This window comes from Cervus elaphus, chromosome 18 (genome assembly GCF_910594005.1).
Source record: "Cervus elaphus chromosome 18, mCerEla1.1, whole genome shotgun sequence".
NCBI lineage: Eukaryota > Metazoa > Chordata > Mammalia > Artiodactyla > Cervidae > Cervus > Cervus elaphus.
In genome coordinates this window covers 65,007,405-65,028,074 of record NC_057832.1, presented here as the reverse complement: position 1 = coordinate 65,028,074, position 20,670 = coordinate 65,007,405, and the positions used below count along the sequence as shown (strand labels likewise).

Genomic DNA, 20,670 nt, shown 5'->3' with positions numbered 1-20,670 from the left:
GCAGGGAAAAATATCAATAGCCTCAGATATGCGGATGACCCCACCCTTATGGCAGAAAGTGAAGAACTAAAGAGCCTCTTGATGAAAGTGAAAGAGGAGAGTGAAAAAGTTGGCTTAAAGCTCAACAGTCAGAAAACTGAGATCATGGCATCTGGGCCCATCACTTCATAGCAAATAGATGGGGAAACAGTGGCTGACTTTATTTTGGGAGGCTCCAAAATCACTGCAGATGGTGACTGCAGCCATGAAATCAAAAGACGCTTACTCCTTGGAAAGAAAGTTATGACCAACCTAGACTGCATATTAAAAAGCACAGACATTCCTTTGCCAACAAAAGCCCATCTAGTCAAGGCTATAGTTTTTCCAGTAGTCATGTATGGATGTAAGAGTTGGACTATAAAGAAAGCTGAGTGCCAAAGAATTGATGCTTTTGAACTGTGGTGTTGGAGAAGACTCTTGAGAGTCCCTTGGACTGTAAGGAGATCTAACCAGTCCATCCTAAAGGAGATCAGTCCTGGGTGTTCACTGGAAGGACTGATGTTGAAGCTGAAACTCCAATAGTTTGGCCACCTGATGCGAAGAACTGACTCATTTGAAAAGACCCTGATGCTGAGTAAGATTGAAGGCAGGAGGAGAAGGGGACGACAGAGAATGAGATGGTTGAATGGTATCACCAACTCAATGGACATGAGTTTGAGTAAACTCTGGGAGTTGATGATGGACAGGGAGGCCTGGCGTGCTGTAGTCCATGGGGTCGCAAAACATTGGACACAACTGAGTGACTGAACTGAACAGAACTGAACTGAGAGGCGGCAGGGAGGGAGGTATGAGGAGTCACTGAGTTACTATTTAACAGGTACAGACTTTCAGTGTGGAAAAGATGAAAAATTCTGGAGATGGATGGGGGTGACGGTGGTACAACAAGGAGAATATGTTTAAGGTACTGAAAATACTTAAAATAATACATTCTAAGTTATGATATTTTCCTACTAAAAAAATAGTTCTAAAGTAATTACACTTCAATTTTTGTATACATATATTTTTTCTTTTCTGTGATGCAGCCTAAATTGAAAAGTACTTCATTATAAGTAACAGCAACTAAGCACGTAAGTTGTCCCAGGTCATAGCTAATAAAATGGAGAAAATCAGTTTCCTGACTTCCAGCTTCGTGAACTTTGTTCTCTAATACTATGCAAATTGAGAGATCACATAAGAAATTCCAGACTTCTCTGACTAAGAACAGATCTTTTATTTTTTTTTTCATTTATTTTTATTAGTTGGAGGCTAATTACAATATTGTAGTGGTTTTTGCCATACATTGACATGAATCAGCCATGGATTTACATGTGTTCCCCATCCCGATCCCCCCTCCCGCCTCCCTCCCCATCCCATCCCTCTGGGTCTTCCCAGTGCACCAGCCCTGAGCACGTCTCATGCATCCAACCTGGGCTGGTGATCTGTTTCACCCTTGATAGTATACTTGTTTCAATGCTATTCTCTCAGAACATCCCACCCTCGCCTTCTCCCACAGAGTCCAAAAGTCTGTTCTGTACATCTGTGTCTCTTTCTTTTAAAACAAATTAAAAAAGCTACCTGTAGAAGCAGATGCACAAGTGAATCTTTATTAAAGTAAAAGAGTGTTAAATACACAGATGACTACACTGAGCATGAAGAGTTGATAGGTAGCGCAGGTGTCAATGATAAACCAGGTCCAGTGTTTCAGTTGTGAAAAGAAAAGAATTATGTCCACACCACAAATATTCAATCAACTTAGATCATGTATACCACCATATTTCGTTTTCTACAAAAGCTATTGACAAACTTTAAGATGCATGATGCTTTTAAAGTGAGCTCTGACTCATTAGAATTTAATGTTTACAAATCTAAGTACTAGTTTTAGAATCTGATTTACATTAAGATACTTTCTACTCACAGTATCTCCAGAATCTTATACAATGTTATATAGCCAGTGCACAATAAATACATTTTTAAGTAGCAGGAAAGGAAGGAGAAAGGGAAGGAGAGAATTAAGGAAGAGAAGAAAGGTGGGTGGGGGTGGGGGTGGGGTGGTGTACATTCTAACAAACCATCCACTAACATTCAGCCTTTATGCAAAAAGAGAGGTTAGAGACTAGAAATAGTGATAAATTGAAGATCAGTTCCCAAACTATGTTCTACTATTTCATAGATTTTAATGGTGATTTCTTTTTCTATTGGCTAAAGCTCAGAATTTAAACATATTAGTGATGGATACAAAGGACATGATTAATTCATTACACCTGCACAACCCTATATGATGTATAACTACACTATTAAAACTGTATTTTCAAATACAAAGACTCTTGATATTAAGTGATTTTATACATTCCAAAATATTTTTCTCTGTTGTACAATTAAAACTTGGTATTTGCATTAACGTTTTATAATTATTTTAAAAGCCAAGTATTAGCTAGCTCAATCACAAAAGCAAAACACTTGAAACAAAATGCCATATTTCAACTTTACAACCTTTGTAAAGATATGCATTTATTTGGGTCATAGAATTATGTCACTCTCGCTGACCACCAGACAAAAATCTATCAAGTGACTTTCAGGTTTATATGGTCCAATACCATTAGAAGCAATTACAAGACTTAATGGCCGCTACCTGTGTGTACTTCTGGCATTGCCCTGAATTCATGTCATAAGTCATCTCATGAAGTCTTTTAGCTTTCCTTCATCAACTGCCCTCTCGGGTTTTACAGATGTCATTCTTAAGATCATTTCACACGACAATCTGTCACCTTCCTATGTTTTCCAGCTAAACATTTACATACTTTGACTTCTTAAAGATGTCATGTTTTGGCAAAACTTACCAAGGAACAGAAAAAAATCAGAAAAATTGTTTCCCATGAGGTGTGAGGGTAAAGGCTGACTGGGAATGGACATGCAGGAACTTTCTGAGGTGATGGTAATGTTATCTTGATAGAAGTTTGGGTTAACAGATATAAGCATCTGCCAAAATTAGCAAACGTTCACTTAAGACTATGCATGTCCATTGTACTTCAATTTACCTCAAGAAGAAAAAAAACGGAAACTATTACTGAAGTCTAGTTGATGATGTGCATGCTGAAGCATTTACCTTTAAATGTATCATAAGATGGATGGAATAGAGGGACGAACAAATGGACCAGATAATTGACTAATGTTTGCTCCCCCAGTGGATCACAGTAAAGAAACCACCTGCAATGCAGGAGACACAGGTTTGATCCCAGGGTCAGGAACATCCCCTGGAAGGAAATGGCAATCCACCCCTGTATGCTTGCCTGGGAAATCCCTCGGACAGAGAATCCTGGTGGGCTGCAGTCCCTGGAGTCAGACACAACTAAGCAACTAAACAAAAACAACAATTGCTAAAATGAGTGGTGGATAAACTGGTATTCACTAAATTTCTTTCAACTTCCCTATGTATGAAAACTTTCATAATAAAATGTTTTAAAATTTAGACTGTCATTATTCATAACGCTTTTTACTTTAAAACTCACCGGGTAAAGAAAGCGAAATCAGCAAGTGTTCCCAAAGACAATGAACTATGATGGTAGTTGCTCGTTTACTTGAATGTTTCAAATGTTTATATAAATTGATCTGAATAGCTAAAACTGGCTAAAAATTTTGTTAAATTAATTAAAAGTATAACCTATTCACCTATTCTTTCATTCATTCTGCAAATACTTGCCAATCACCTTCTATGTACCAGATGTCTCCAAGTCCTAAAGAAGAAGGACAACTTAACTGTAATACATCATAATTTTTACTGTTTCAGGAATATGGCTGGAAGGACATTTTCTGGACCATGAAGGATAAGTGAAATTTTTCCAGATAGAGGAAGCTGATTCTAAACTGTAGAAAAATGTGTACATAAGCATATAATACAAAAACTTTATTTTATAGCAAAAAGCAACACATTTATGGTAGTTGCTTCTTAAATATGTCAAGATATTTAAAATTAAAAAAATAAAATAAATGTATATACATATATATTAGACTCTTCTTTTACTATCTAATATACTGCTATTGAAAAACTCTTCAATCTTTTCAGTCTCCAATATAATCCTGGTGTCTCTTGTTTACCATTCAACCCAAGCTGCAAATAATGAATTTTAAATAATTGAAAGTATGCTGTTGTTTGTATGTCACTAAGTCAGGTCTCACTCTTTTTTATGACCTCATGGACCATAGCCTGCCAGGCTCCTGTGTCTACGGGATTTCTCAGACAAGAATACTGGAGTGGGTAGCCATTTCCTTTCCCAGGGGATTTTCCTGACCCAGGGATCAAACCTACATTTCCTGCTTGGCAGGCAGATTCTTTCACTGAGCCACCTGGGAAACCTAACTGAAAGTATATCATATCTGATTTTATTACTTTGTAGGGATTTTTTTTCCATTACAAATTTTACCTGGTACTCACTACATGAAACACTTGCTCTAAAGTCTTAAAATTCCAAGAGTATATATTCTGGAGTTAGAAAGCTTTCTAGACCAGGCAGCAAATAAAAATGTGACTGTCTCACACAGCAACTTGGCCCACTATAAAATGCACAAAGGACAAATATCAACATCAAAGTACTGTCTAGATTGTATATAATCTACTTAGGTATTTTAAATATTTTAAACCTTTTTTAAGGCATATGGATAGTCACATTAACTTTAAAGAGCAGTCTACCTCTCTAACCAACTCTAACAAAATTCTAGCATATGTGGGTTTACTTCAATGTATCATATCTACAAAATGTAGGTATCACTAAAATACTCACATGTTTAATGAGAATTAAATGATGTTTTGTTTAGAAATAAACGCAGTTAGTGCTTACTGCTCAGTAAATAGCAATTAATAATAAAAAATGTTTATCCATACATATTCATGCAATTCCACAGACACTTTTTAATCTGGGTCATGAACTAGATTAAACGTAAACCAGAATTCATTATATCTTTTCTGTTTAGTTACAAAGTCCAAATTCTCAGTCTTACTGCATTACTGACCACTTCAGAGTCATAATAGTTTTTCATTTGCTCCTTTTCAGATCCAAACTCCTTACTTCACTGCTCACCCAAGACTGGCACTCTTTACAGAGTTCACTAGCAAAGACCTTAAAATTATTTTATCATTTATCTGTTAGTGGCCAAGAATAGAAATATCACTGGACCTTCACCTCGAATAATCCTCTAAAAAAATACTGAGTGACTGAGTTGGGCCAGAGGTTCAGACTCAAGATGCTTTATAATTTGCTTCAAACCATTTTCTATAGGTACCTTCAAATGATCCCTGGGCTGAATGAGATATTTTTGTTCTTGGGAAAAAGTCAGGTAGGAAAAGTAGTATGTGGAGAGTTCTTAAGACTGAACACTGCATTATTAAAGGAGAGGCAGAATATTCAGAAAGTCTAAAGAAAAGAGATATCCAGGATGGAAAAAATGAAACAGAAAGCCTGATTTCATCCTCTAGTACATACAACAATGACTTACACTATTTAATATAAAACTATATTATCACTTGGAGACAGAAAAAGACCTTTCTATTGATGAGCTTACTAATCTCCATGCTTTATTTCCACTAGGAAAAAATATTCTTCATATTTACCATTAAATTACAAATCTACCACAATATATCAAATATTTCAAAAGAGTTAAATTTTCCTTAATACCCTAAGAGCAAAGACAGAACCTAAAGCTTAGTTGTATTAGGCAAGTCCATAACATTGACATTTTCTTCTCATGAAATATGTTGAATTTAAGATATAGGAATGAATCTTTTTTGTTAGAATATTATATTTGTTTAAAACCTGAATGCTATCAAAGCTGATTTGTATTTTTTCATTTTTCATGATATGCTCTTGATACAACTCTTGGTTATGAGGATCCACTCAGGCTGCACTCCTCATTGGCTAAGACTCTGCAGCAGGTTGTACACATGTGAACACATTGCTTTTTCTCATGTGCATTATGCTGAGAGTGACTCTTTCTTCCCTGATCTTATATTTCAGCCTTAATGAAAATGATAGGGCAATGAGGACTTTATTTAGCAAATAAGTCAGTTTGCCTTCCTTGTCTACAGAAAAAAATAGATGCTTGATTTCTTATCTAAGTGAGAAAGACATGGGCAGTAGAAAAATGAATACTGAAAATAAACATCAAAAAGAAATAAGGTTTCAACACTAATTTTTTAAGGTAATAAGGACTAGGAGGAAAACAATGTAATACGAAAATTTTTCATGTCTAAAATTACTTACGTGAATCCCTACAGTCCTAAAAGTATCTTCACAAAATGACTTATATGTGAAATAAACAAATAACTTCAAAAAGAAAAAAGAAACTTTTGGTAAAAGGAGTAAAATCTTCATTTAAAACGTTTAAAAAAATACTCTGATTGAGTACTTTTCTGAAGAAATGATCAGATGCCTAGTGATTTTATTTTTACCCAAGAAAATCTATTCTGCTTTACTGACAATGTACTTTATTTTAAAACTAGAGCAGAACAAAAGGTTCAAAGGAATACTTGCCAAAGGAGAAAAAAAAGAGACGACGGTAAACCAAGCCAAGCTAAAATGACTATCTGTACAACCTTCCCAAAGTTATAAATGCTTAAAATTGTAGTATTATACAAAAACAAATATGTGTATATTCTCTACTTGAACAGCTTCATAGTTGCCATGAATCATTCTTCCATTTTCTGTATTTAGAAAGCAGTCTAGTTCCTGATTTAAGAAGAAAGAAAAGAAAGGAAAAGCAGAAAATAAAGTGTTTCAACAACAAAAAAAAGCATCTGATAAAACACGGATAGATGGGTGGGTGGATGAACAGATGCTAAAGAATGACAGGTGATTAAATAAATAAGCTGCCTTTTACCCAGGTGTAGGGTGGGGTGGGGTGGGGTGGGGGTGAGAGGGAACAACATCTTGCTTTCTTCCTTTCACTTAAAACTTGTGTAAGTTCTTAAACTGGAGGTTGTCAACGTACTTCAAGAGGGGATTTATGAACCCCCAGGAACTAGGAAGGATGGGGATGCATGTTGATAAGAGTATACACATGAACTGGGGTGGAGAGGTGAATGTATGTAGACATCCACTCATGCATGTATTTCTGAATTAGATTAAGAGCTTCTAAAAGGCATAGTGACCTAGAAGAAGACGAAGGGCCACAACTGCAGATTGTTTTGCTTGTTTAATTAAATGGTAGGGCAATACTAGGTAGTCTTCTTTAAGCTGGGGAGCCATACTAAGAATTTCAAGCAAACAAAGCCTCAAACGCAGGGCTCTCATTAACCAGAGTTGTTGGCTACCCTAAGAGGTGGGAAATAGTATTGTTTAACATAAAAAGCACTTTTTAAAAAATGAAATTAAAAGCCTAAATGGGCAAAAACTCACTTTTAATGTTCTTGGAACTTACTTTTAATGAGACTGACGTTAGGACACAAAAGCTCTCAGGTGTCAGCACCGAGTACTCTGTGCAGGGAAAATTCTCCACAGTGTGGCCTGAGTTCCCACAGTGCGCCTGAACACACAGACACACGGAACCATCTCTCTAATTATTAGAGTATACACCAAAGGCCCCTTCTTCTGTCCCCAGAAACATATTAACCCACTCTTTCTTAGAAGTCTAGTTCACCAGAGTCTTTCATCTGTCACCAAAAGCAGCAAGACCTGAGTGAAGAGGCTGGCAAGGCGGCCTTTACAAGTGAATCTCCCTGCACAGACTAGGCAGGTCTGGTGCTCACAGATGGTGCAGACACAGGTCCTGAATTGACAGCAGCAGGAAACTGTCTACCCAATAGATAACAAAGCCACTGAAAGTCAGCCAAAAACAAAAATAAAAATTTTTTTTAAATTCCTGCCTTCGTATTTATCAAGCCTTTCACAATAGCCAAGAAGAATTTAGAATTTAAAGTCTCATCTAATTTAACTCCAACCCAGATGAAACAGTGTTTCTTAAATTGAAACTTCCTCCACTAAATTTTGCCTTTCAATAGCAACAGAACTTTAGAGAAATGATACCTTCTCAGGGATCTTTGCCAGCTTTTCACAAACATTTATCATGGTGGCAAATAACTTCGTAAGTTTCTTTACTGGACATGTCAGCTCACAATTTGAGAAATGCAGACTGAAGAATCAAATTCACAGCAGGAGAGGAAAGCATGCGGGACCAGAATTACATCAGAAGGCTTAGGGTTTTAGCTTTAAAACTAGATGGACGAGAATTCCTAGACATGAATGGTCATAATACATCTGGCTTCAAGTAGCTACTGCCACATGTATACAAAGCAAACACAAGGTAACACACTATACACTTAAGTCACTCTACTTCCTGTCTGGCTGGCTTTATCTCATATATAAAAAGCCCTGTTTGAGGTCCCAGTTAGAACATTCTAATTGGGAGGAAAAAAAAGTGAATTTTGAGAATATATAATAAGGTCAGGATACTGAAAATTAATACAATGAAAAAACATATTTAATATTTTCACAATATCTGCAATATGCCTCCTGAATAACATAAATGACATGTCTGAAAACTACTGCTATTTTATGTAAAAATAACACACACTAAAATATTGTTCCTTCTTTCATTCCTGGTAGGAAGAAGTTTTTAGGCTTCCCTGATGGTTCAGTTGGTAAAGAACCTGCCCGCAACGTAGGTGACCTGGGTTCGATCCCTGGGTCAGGAAGATCCCCTGGAGAAGGAAATGGCAACCCACACCAGCAATCTTGCCTAGGAAATCCCAAGGACAGAGGAGCCCAGTGGGTTACAGTCCATGGGGTCACAAGAGTCAGACACAACTTAGCAACTAAACCACAGGCAGAAGTTTTTAAAGCATGTAAATATAAATTTTTAGGGAAAGTTAGATATCAAGCTTGCCTTTTACCTTGTCTAACTTTTTCTTAATCTGGGTTTATAACAGATCTATAATTCTGGAGAGTATCTTTGCTACTAGCTTATAGAACAGATGAGTAACTGAAGATAAAATTTTTGTACTTTTCACCCAATTTTCTTAATTCAGCAGATACTGCATCCTCAAACCAAAAGCCTTACTTAAGCAAACCAAATACAATGAACTTTTTTTTGGCCACACTGTGTTGCATAGCATGTGGGATCTTAGTTTCTGGACCACACTTACAAACCTGTGCCCCCTGCACTGGAAGGTTGGAATCTTAACCCCTGGACTTTGTTTTAAAGAATCTAAGTAGGGTAACAAAGTATTTTCCTGGATGCTGTACGCAAAAACTAAGAATATTTACCAGCTTATGAATATTTTTATTTTCTTTTTTACTCCAGGAAGTGAACAAACAATACACACTATTAAATTTAACTATTATTGTGCCCTATTTTACGTTGGGGACAAAAAATGCTCGATCTCAGTAACAGTTACTACAAGTGCAGCACTCCTATGGTATAAGGCCAGAATTTATAGCGCTTCTTTTAGATAATAAAACCCAGATAAGTAAAAGAAGAAATGCAATTCATGACAAGGTAACATCCATCAGTAATGCACTTAAGACCTTTAAGAATTCACTGGTCGAAGAGAAAGGAAAGTGGTGTACACTCACAAGCAAGCTGTTTGGCTACCGGATCTCCAGTTCTCATAGAGCATTTTACTTATTAGTTTTATTAATCCGTTAACCGATTGTTGGCAAAGACCATAGAATCCTAACAACCATCCACCCAGAAGTGGCCAGAGAAACAATGCTCAGGCTGCAAACAACCAAGGTTCTCTCTAGTCTATTTAATCTTCAAAGATTTTTTAAGTCTGGTCACTGGGTGGGAAGTCCATAAAATGTCATCAAACAAATAAGAGGACAGGAGATCCATAAAAGCATGGTAGAACTGAACTGAAGAGTGTAAGAGAAAGAAATGACCTGCATAGTTGAGGATTAGCTGAAGAATTATCAGCCTTTATCTTTTTTTGTTAACTAGAAAGTTTTCAGAGGATCCCAAAGATAGAAATTAAGACATGAGAAGATAAATTATATCAGTTAAACTTTAACATTGCTTTTTGAAAAATATAACTGGTGGCAAGCTTTGAATTCCCACTTGAGTAAATCGTTGCCTCCATCAGACTTTACCAAAACTATACCAAATACTCTAGTTCTAAACTTTGTTCTACAAAGTATAGTTTCTCTTTCAGATTTTTTTGCTTTGTTTTTTCTAGTTAAAACCTTCTTAGAATGGCTGATCATAATTTTTTTACAACCATAAAATGAAAACTTCCTTAAATTCTATGTAAAAAAAATGTTTACAATTTTTTAAAATTTTTTTAAATTTATTTGTTTTAATTGGAGGCTAATTACTTACAATATTGTAGTGGGTTTTGCCATACATTGACATGAATTACACTCTTGGCAACAAAGGAATTAATACTTAGAAATTCACATTTGGATAATCTCCCTTAAGATATCCAACATGCATTAAAAAATCTGTAAGCCACAGAATGTCTATCACAGAAATACTTATAACAGTGAAATTCCAGTAATAATTTTTAAAATTATGAAAAAAAGAATGAGTATATAAATAAACATATGCCTACTTTATCTTCTGTTTTGAAGCTATTTAAAATAACTGACATAAAATCCAAGTAGCAACATGGAAACACTTTGTGAAAAACAAAAGAGAGATAGAAAGTAGACTGGAAAAAAATACAGTATTTCCTAAAAAATGAACATTTTTAAGCAATCAATGTAAGAACACAAGCTAAACTGCTCATAACATTTTATAGACATTAGAAAAGTTAAATAAAGACTCATTTTTAACTGAAGACTAACTTATCTTCTGAGTCTTTTCTTTTCAAGCTTAGATATACATATCACTGAAAACTTAAAAAATTTTTTTCTCATTGTATAAAACCAAAGTTACTCAAATTTTTTTTTTTCATTTATTTTTATTAGTTGGAGGCTAATTACTTCACAACATTGCAGTGGGTTTTGTCATACATTGACATGAATCAGCCATGGAGTTACATGTATTCCCCATCCCGATCCCCCCTCCCCAAAGTTACTCAAACTTTTTAAACCTCGGTTTTATACTTGGAATCTTGTCACTGAGTTAAACTCAAAGAATTTGACATTATATAGGTTATTCTTTATTTATGAAAACCAGCCAAAATAAATCTTTTAAAAAATACATCCACTGCTAAAACAGTTTGAAAAAGTCCAGAGTGAAACAAAGAACTGTGTCAGACTCAGTATCCTTAGCAACAGAAGTATAAAAATGACAAACTTAAAAGATGTATATAAAATACTTTTAATTGTGCCACTTAAAGGTTTTTACATTGTTTTTTCATTATATTATTTCTTTCTGACCACCTAATCTAAAGTAGCTATCGGGCCACTATCACATCACACTTTTTTGTATAGCACTTATTATTATCTGATATACTTGACAGAAATATCTACTAGTTTATTATCTCAGTTCAGTTCAATTCAGTTCAGTCACTAAGTAGTGTCCGACTCTTTGCAACCCCATGGACTGCAGCACTCCAGGCCTCCCTGTCCACCACCAACTCCCAGAGTTTACTCAAACTCATGTCCATTGAGTCGGTGATGCCATCCAACCATCTCATCCTCTGTTGTTCCCTTCTCCTCCTGCCCCCAATCTGTCTGAGCATCAGGGTCTTTTCAAATGAGTCAGCTCTTCGCATCAGGTGGCAAAAGTATTGGAGTTTCAGCTTCAACATCAGTCCTTCCAATGAACACCCAGGACTGATCTCCTTTAGGATGGACTGGTTGGATCTCCTGGCATACAGAAATACAGACCTCGAGAATAAAAGAGTATTTTCCATCTTATTCACCCCCAGAGTTGCATCATACAGGCTTGTAAGCTCTACATACATCTCTACAGTTATGCAATGCACAACCTGTAAAACTGAATATGACTTGCTTATAAATGATTAATTATATACATGTCATAAAGCACCACAATCTTAACAATGTCATTCTCTCTCATGATGCAACACTCTCAGCAAGCATACCAGAAAAACCTGTTCCTCAAAGTTTAAGTCCTAAATTTTCTTTAATATTTTTTCAGATTAGCATGTATGAATTTGTTTCTTGTTAGGCCATGAAATTTATAAAAGCAAAATATTCCTGAGGCAGAAACCAATCCACAAGATTGGTGAACCAATGCTTTCACCATTAAAGGTTCATCCATAATGAGTTATGATAGCACTATATTTTTTAAAGTATCTCTCAATCAAAAATACTCAGTTTCTTACTACTGGCTACATCTCATTTTTAAAATGACCTCCAGGTAGTTTTAAAGAATACTGCTTATACATGCATACATATATACATACACACACACATACACCACAATCTAATCCACTTGAACTGTAAATACATAAGAGATTTTTAACATTAAAAAGTATAGAATTATTTACAGAACTACTAAGACTAAGTAGTCTTAAATTATTATTTTATTTGAGAGCCCCATACTGCTTCCAAACATGGTTTTTTGTTTGTTTGTTTTGTTTTTTTTTTATTAGTTGGAGGCTAATTACTAACATGGTTCTTTTTATAATAATGTCTGGAAAGACTCTGGAAAACAAAACCTCCAATTTTAATAAAAGGTAAAGGCTAGAACTATTTCCTAGGAAGCCTAATGAAAGGTAAACAACCTCTCCTTTACTAGACTGTTCTATTCACACAACTGTTTGGCTAGAAGAAATGATAATGGAGTATAAAACCACTGTCTTCTGGGCTCCTGTTTACAACCTGGATGAAGCTGATGGCCAAAAGAAATCACACAGAGGCCAATGTGAGAAGAATGTGCAGGCTTGGTCAGTCACCTTCCTAGAAGACGTGTGCTGATCAGTAAGACTTTCAGCTACTAAATAATGACTTTCTCATCTCCCCACACACATGAAATATAAATTACAACCCTTACAACCCACTTGGAAAATATAAACTAAATTCAATATTTTTTTTTAATGTGTCTACTATGTGCTAGGCAACAATAGGATAACATATGACTAGAAAACACTATCTGCCCCCAGAGAAGCTTCACATTCATATGAAGGCATGATTTGGCAACAAAGAAGCAATGGACACAGTATCAAATCCAGCTATTAGAAGGTGCGGTCCAGCTATTAGAAGCAGCCTGCCTATGCACAGACCCAGGACAGTCTTATCTCAAACCATGCACCCCAGTATCTACTCCTCTTCTAGAACTTCTTCCCTCTGGATCCACCCAGATAGTCCACAGCTAATGCTCTCATCTCTGTTTTTCAGAAATGGTTCTTCCCAATCACCCTTCCAATCTCCACTCTACCACCCAGGGTCCCCATCTCAGGCACTCTGTCTGCCTCAATTATTCTCACACCTCCTCAGAACTGCACTCGCAGACTTGATGACCTGGAGAGAGCAAACTTGTGTCTGCACATTATGTCAGAGAAAGTCAAGTACAGAGCTACCTAGAACACAAGGCAGGGTGAAAATGCATGAGAGCGCTGCAGGTACTGTGATCTGAGCTGGTCATCACAGGAACATCCAAACAGATGTCTGTTCACTGGACAGATAAGTGTCCACTGGAGAGTGGAGATTCCCTTGGGAGCCACCTACCATGTTCCACAAATCAGTCCCAAGATAGTGTGACTGCACTTTTTCTACAGGAAGTTTTATCAGAAACTATTTCAAGTTTTCACATTTTCAAAATTGGTTTCAATCACTGGAAGTAGCTTTAGAGACATACATTTGAAAACTTCATCATTTGCAGTTGACTGATTTTCTAGACTTTCCAAATGCTGGATTTTACCCCTTTAATGACCCTTTGCTCCCAATACAAACTTTCATCAAAGCCAGGATATTGGACAAAATAACCCTGAAACCAGGTGTCAGATTAAAGATGGACACAAGGATGTCTCTAGCTTTCAGTAATGGCCTGTGCTAATGAGAAGGCCCAGGTGTTCATTGAAATGTATGTGGAGCTACCTCAAAAGATTGCCAGCTACCAACCAAAAAAATCTGGTACAAATAAAGTAGGACTGGATGCAATTAATGAGGCAAAAATCACTGCAATGCTGAATGTAAATACTAACAAAATTTTCTAAAGTTACATGAGAGATGGTTCCTTGTAAATCATAGGAAGAAAACTGTTTTTAACCTTAAATTTTCCCGTATAATTAACTGCTGCTACCCAAGCAAGTCCTTTGAATCCAAAAACCAAACTGAGCTGGCTTGGTCCTAGTTATAATTACCATTTAAATACAACAGAACAAAAGCCTCTATGTTGACAAGAATATCAAAGGGGAACACAACACAAAATCTAGAATGTCTCAATTACACAACTGCTTTAGAAATACTGAGGGTTGTTCACTCCACTTTTCTTTCTTCCCCCCAGAATATCCAACAAAACTTTTAAATCAGTCAGTGAAAATACATACATATAATAACATAGTTTTTTTTTTTTAAGATGGAGACTTCAAGATTATCTGATGAATCCTCTTCCTTTTAAAAGTGAGAAAATGAAGCCTAGAAAAGGTAAATCACATAATACCACACAATATATTAAACAAAAAATTCCTGTGCCCCATGACACAGCCCTTTCTTCAAATACAACAGAGTGAGTTATTTTGTGAGTCTATCCAAGCACTAGGCTACCTTCAAAACAGTATTATGACTACAGTCACCAGAGGAGGAAACCTGAGAGGACTGGTAAAGAACACAAGCATGACGCGCTTAACGGTGAGAACTTAATCCCCAAGAAACCAGAAGTGTCTTGGCTCACCTAAGCACATAGAACTCAAATATGTATCAAGGCGCCTCTGAACAGTTCTCAGTATGCGGACATCTTAGAGTGCTGCTTTACATTCCAAGTCCAAGCTTCACACAACAGAATTCTCCTCAAAATATCTAAGTGGGCCTTCACAGTCTACTTTTTCAAATGCTCTGACAAAACATTGAAAAGGCTGAAATTATAAAATCTCAAAAGCTATTCTGTTGAATTCAAATGTGTTCAGCTACTACCCATTTTCCCTCTATTTTTAAATACGTGGATCACTGTAAACATTCTAAAACTTACTGTATTTTCAACTCTTTCTACAGAGGCACAGTGAAAAGAAATGGAGATGTGGTAGAAGGGGAGTACTTTTATTTTCTATCCATTATATCACACATATAATTTAAATACATTATATGTGTGAAAATTTAAGTGTAAAGAATATTGTGTATATATCTTGACAGTATCCAATTTTGAAAAACAAAAATGTTTAAACAGAATTTCAAATTACTTCTCTATAAATCATACATTAAATGTATAGCCTTAGTTACCATGAAATTTTTAAATGCAGTATTTTTATTTAAAAAAAAAAAAAACAGTTCCCTTATCCTTTGGAAGAAGTAAGCTTGTTATTTACTTCTGTTTCCCTATTATCAGACTCATGAATTTGTTTTTCTACATTGCTTTGTCTTAGTCACATAAGACATTTTTTCTTAAACTCTGAGTTGTTATGACAACAATCTTTATAACTAACTTTCTTTAAGCCCAGAGCTAATGATTACACAACAAAACAACTCATCCTGCTCAAGGGTATATTCTCCCTTAAGCTCTATACTAACAATTATATAACAACAAGTATCTTGCTCAAGGAAAAGTTTCTCCATCTTAACAGGAACCTTCTGATTAATCTGATTATCTTATACAGGAGCAGGTCTGGTAAGACCTTTGTATTGTTCTAATCTTGTTAATTTAAGATGTATGTAGTGGGAGTGGATGTGGTAAAAGTATATAAGGCCTTGATAAGACTAGAGAGTAGGACACCCCTTCTGATGTCTCTGTCAGAAGCTTTCTCTGTCCCTTTTTGTGCTTCGTCGCACTGTTTGGGACCGCATGGACTGCAGCCCTCCAGCCCTCTTGTCGCTTTTTACACTTTAATAAAATGCTGCTACACAGAAACCTTTGAGTGATCAAGCCTGGTCCCTGGTCCCGAAGCTAGATCCTCGGAGATCATGAATCTGATATAGTTCACTGTAAGCTATCACTTTCTCTTATGTTTTAACACAATCTGCATGTTTATATATCTGTTAATAAACACACACACATTTGTATTATAGCTCAGCTAATGCACTGGCAAACGTGTGTGTATGCACACACACACACACACACTCACACACACACATCAGTTTAAACTGTTGTAGGCTTCAGAGGAACACCACCATACAAGGTTATGGTGAATAAAAAGAAGCACAATTTGAAGACTGAGAATAATTTAAAGTACAAGTAGAGAATAGGAGTTCAAGTGCACTCAAGATATGAGCATTTTCAAGTACTTTTTAAAGCTCAAATTAGAAGATCCTTTTTGTGGGATGCTGAAAGGGTAAAGGTTGGAAAATGGGATTAACTAAAGAAAAGGGAGGGACAAAAAAACAAAGTAGGAAAGAAAAAAGGATGAAAGGCACACAATGTAGTATTAAAGGATGAAATCTTATCAAACAGACCAACTGCACAAAGGCCAGAAATTAATAGAGCTTAATCAATGATTGAAACACCTTATTAGCAGAACAAAATGCCCAAATGCTACTTAGTCAAGAAATAAATCCTTCATTTCTTCTGGACATAGCACTCATAGCATAAGAAATCAATAAATACTTTTTTTAAAAGGCAGGCTTAAGCAGAACATAAGATAAAATATATAGGTCATTGGAAATATAAAACTAATAATGTCTTTCCATACCTACTTAAAACAATTTTAGTCACTAATAGAATAATAGGCAGTGGAACCGAGTTAGAGAGATACTTCTAGGAGATACTAGACTCATGTTATTCACAGGGAGGATCTCTACCCTTTTGTTCACTCACCTATCCCAAGTACCTAGAGCAGTGCCAGAAACATAATGAAAAGTGAAAAGTGAAGTCACTCAGTCGTGTCCAACTCTTTGCGACGCTGTGGACTGTAGCCCACCAGGCTCCTCGGTCCATGGGATTCTCCAGGCAAGAATACTGGAGTGGGTTGCCATTTCCTTCTCCAGGGGATCTTCTCAACCCAGGGATCGAACCCTGGTCTCCCGCATTGCAGGCAGACGCTTTACCCTCTGAGCCACAATAGATCCACATAATAGGTACTCAAAAAAAAAAAAAAAAATGAAGGAAGAGACTATCACTTTGCCTGAGGCTCTATCTATACCAAATTCCCCATCTGAGATTGCACTAACTAAATACATTCTGGTTACTTAATTTGCATTTGACTTTTCTCACTCTATTGTCATTATCATGGGTAATAGTCTAAAACAACTGAAAGTGTTCTCTGTACAGATCAGCTTTTATTAAAGCTTTAAGGATGCTTCTCTGCTGATTTCATTTCTTGGCCTTAAGAAATGGAAGCATCTAATCCTTTAGCTTGTTTACTTTATGCCTCCCCCCACCTTTACAATAGGTTTACTCCTCTGAGTTTTCCTTGATCAACAAAGTCCCTCAACAACCTCCATGAAAACTCATTAACATAAAAAAAGATAGTAATGATTAAATTAAATAACTATGGTGGACCCAAATCTAATATGACCAGTATCCTTATAAGAAGAGGAAATCTGAAGAGTCTTGTGCACAGAGTGACCATGTGAAGACACAAGAGGTCAACCATCTACAAGGCAAGCAGAGAGCCCTCAAAAGAAACCAACATTTGCTAACACTTGGATCTCAGACTTCTAGCCTCTTGAACTGTAAGAAAATAATGTCTGTTGTTTAAGATCAAGAAAAAAAATGTTCCTTAGTAATAGATTCATAGACACATTTGTGAATCTATTTAACTTACAAATGGATGTTGTAACATGTATTACTGTAAAAGTATTCAAATTAAGTCATAGTTTTATTTGATGTCAACTTCAGCCTTAAATTAAGTACATATAGAGGTTAATGTCACCTACAGGACAGGATGAAACAAAGAGATGACCATTACTATTAATATGGACTCTACAATCTGTCCTTGAATCAGTGAGGGACAAGAAAAAAAGACTGGAGGGGAGCTGCCACTAGCGCACAGGGTGATTTTGAGCAGTGCAGGTATTAACTGACTGGCTACCAGTTACCTCTTACCAAAGTCTCAAACTAACCCTAAGTCACTTCCACAAAGTTAAGCCCAATCATTCCTGTTCTTTCAGTTGTGGAAAGGAAAAAACTCCTTAAAATAACATGCAAGTTACAAATGATTAGTACACAGAAGGCACTCAAATGTTTGCTAAAGTAATGAGTACCTCCCTATGGTTTGGGAAATTCAGCCCAAATTGAATGCCAAATTTTGTAATGTAAAGGGTTATGTCTAAAAAATGTGTATTACCAACATATTAGCAGATGAAAAAAATGTGTCTGGATACTCAATAAGATCTTTATGCATTCATATATTCAACACAGGCAGTTTTGTAACAATAAATTGAGACACTTTTGATTTGAAGTAATTCTCAAGTGACAATTTATGCTCAGTCATACAGTTACCAGAAAATGAAATACCTGTTTTCAAAAGTAATGAGTCAAAAACACTAAGAAACTGCTAATTTATTCTCAATTTTGAAGTAATACATATTTTGTTATAATAATTTTCATTCTGCTCTCTACAAAGCACACTTAATTTCCTATTTTTCCATATTTAAGAAGATCACACAAAATATGGAAATATTTTATTCTCAGTTCACTAACGTATACAAGGTATTAAATACAAAGACTCATTTTCAGATATTGCTAAGTTCATTAAGAATCTGTTGTTTATATGGTTTCAAAGAAACATTTCTAGAAAGTATTGCTAGAAATTCTTACTTTGGATAATTTCATTATTAATAATTATTCTTGGGACAAATATAATTGTCTTAATTTGCTGGGCTTTAACAAGGTATGCAATCAGTAAGTATTCTTTTTTGTTGTTTTTTTTTTTTTCCGGCCACACTGTGCAGCATGTGGGATCCTAGTTCCCCCATCAGGGATCAAACTCTTTTCCCCTGCATTGGAAGTACAGAGTTTAACCACTGGACCCAACAGGGAATTCCAATTCTTAATTTGTAAGTTCTTTTTTTTTTTTTTTTTTACATTTTTTTCTCTACCCCAAAATATAATCTGGGCTAAATTCAATCTACTGACCCAAGATATGAGAAATTCAAAATTAGTAACATTCTGGAGTTTTCTGGTGGCCCAGTGGTTAAGTATCTGCACTCTCATTGCCAGAGCCTGGGTTCACACTCTAGTTAGGGAACTGAGATCTGGCAAGCTACACAGGGTAGCCAAAAAGAAGAAAAAAGAAAAGAGTAACATGGAATAATGAGTGATGGAGGAAGAGGCCATAAGATAAGGTACTGATCTTTCTAGCATGGCCTAAATGCAATCCTTTCTATGAAATTCAGTAAAAGGCCAGTTGGGAAATCTTCCAAACACTAGGATTTCTCAGAAAATGTGAAAGACTTTTAAAAAATGCAAAAAAGTATTAATGGGTATTCTGTCAGTGTACCCATCTAGATTATCCAATTACATCAGGGCTTTTAAGCCCTTTGGGCTTCCCTGGTGGGTCAGATGGTAAAGAAACAGCCTGCAATGTGGGAGACCTGGGTTCGACCCGTTGGGGAGATCCCCAGGAGAAGGGAACGGCTACCCACTCCAGTACTCTGGCCTAGGGGTCTAGGAGGCTACAGTTCATACAGTCACAAGGAGTCGGACGTGACTGAGCGACTTTCACTTTTTTTAAGTCCTTTAATATCTATCAGCTGCTTCACAACTCTAAGCTATAAAATACATATTAATACGAATGACTTTTTTCCATAGAAGTGCAAATTGTGCCCGTGTGGAGTGGGGGGAATCACTAAAGATCATGATCCACAGGATGGAAGGTAAAGGTTGTACACGTGCTCTTTTAACTCTCCTGTGAACAAGTTGTATTATCTTACTGGTTCACTCATTAATTAATGAGCTAAATAAAATCTTTGACACATTCATTTTACATTTGAATAATACTCATGATTTTTTAAAAAAGTAACCTTTAAGAGCTTCTGTAAGTAAAAGTATGACTTTTGAAATGACATTCACTTTCCATAAACACACCTTAACATATCCTCTAGAATGTAAGTCATCTCATTTAAATTATTCAAGCTAAAATAATATAGTGAACCCAATGCTTCAGTGAACCCAAAACACTGGATTATATGATGTACCTTTATTATTCACATACCACCAAGAAAGAAAAAAAGCAATCCATGATGACACAATGGTTATCACTGAAGATTTGTTAGTTGTGTCTCTGTCATATGTTTCACTGCTCTGCTTCTATGCCTTTGTATACGTACGATTTCTCTTTGCAAGGCCAAATCTTAGGATTTGGGAAATATGTGTGTGTGTGTGTGTGCATGTGCACGCGTGTGCTCAGTTGTGTCCGACTCTTTGCAACCCCATGGACTGTACCCCACCAGGCCACTCTGTCCATGGGATTTTCCAGGCAAGAAAACTGGAGTGGATCGCCATTTCCTACTCTACTGGGAAATATAGTGTTACCTAAAATACACATAACTCAATTAAAACATTGACACTATGACTACATTCATACATGCACAGACAATGATAATTCCATCAAAATCACCACCTGGCCAACAAGGAATTTAAGAAGGTATCGATTTAAAGATGTACTGAAATATGAACAAAAATGTACATTTTAGAAATCACAAAATACTTATAAATGTATACATA

The 20,670-nt window shown here is 36.0% G+C and overlaps 1 protein-coding gene across 4 annotated transcripts in view; it reads right to left on the bottom strand.

Moving 5' to 3' along the window:
* Window positions 1–20,670, bottom strand: part of IMMP2L (inner mitochondrial membrane peptidase subunit 2) — a 941,241-nt gene that overhangs the window by 814,004 nt on the left and 106,567 nt on the right. The gene's annotated exons all lie outside the window — the stretch shown is intronic.